This window comes from Diachasma alloeum, unplaced genomic scaffold, assembly GCF_001412515.2.
Source record: "Diachasma alloeum isolate Michigan unplaced genomic scaffold, Dall2.0 Dall_scaffold_00348, whole genome shotgun sequence".
NCBI lineage: Eukaryota > Metazoa > Arthropoda > Insecta > Hymenoptera > Braconidae > Diachasma > Diachasma alloeum.
The window spans coordinates 275,227-275,493 of NW_021680487.1; positions in this window are offsets into that span (position 1 = coordinate 275,227).

Sequence of the window (267 nt, forward strand, 5' to 3'; positions counted from 1 at the left end):
ATGGGGCAAAATGGTTTTGTAAGCCATTTCCCAAATTCACGTTTCCCCCCTCATGCTGATTAGGAAAAATGGGGTGGAATGGGTTTGTTTGTCGTTTCCCGACTCGACATTCCCCCCGCCGCCCTCTCGCTCATTAAGAAAAAAAATAACAAATGGGGCAAAATGGGTCTGTGAACCAGTTCGCAGATTGATCTCCCCCCCACGCTCACGAGGAAAACAGTGGGGCAAAATGAGTTTGATTGTCATTTCCCGAGTTGACACTCCCCC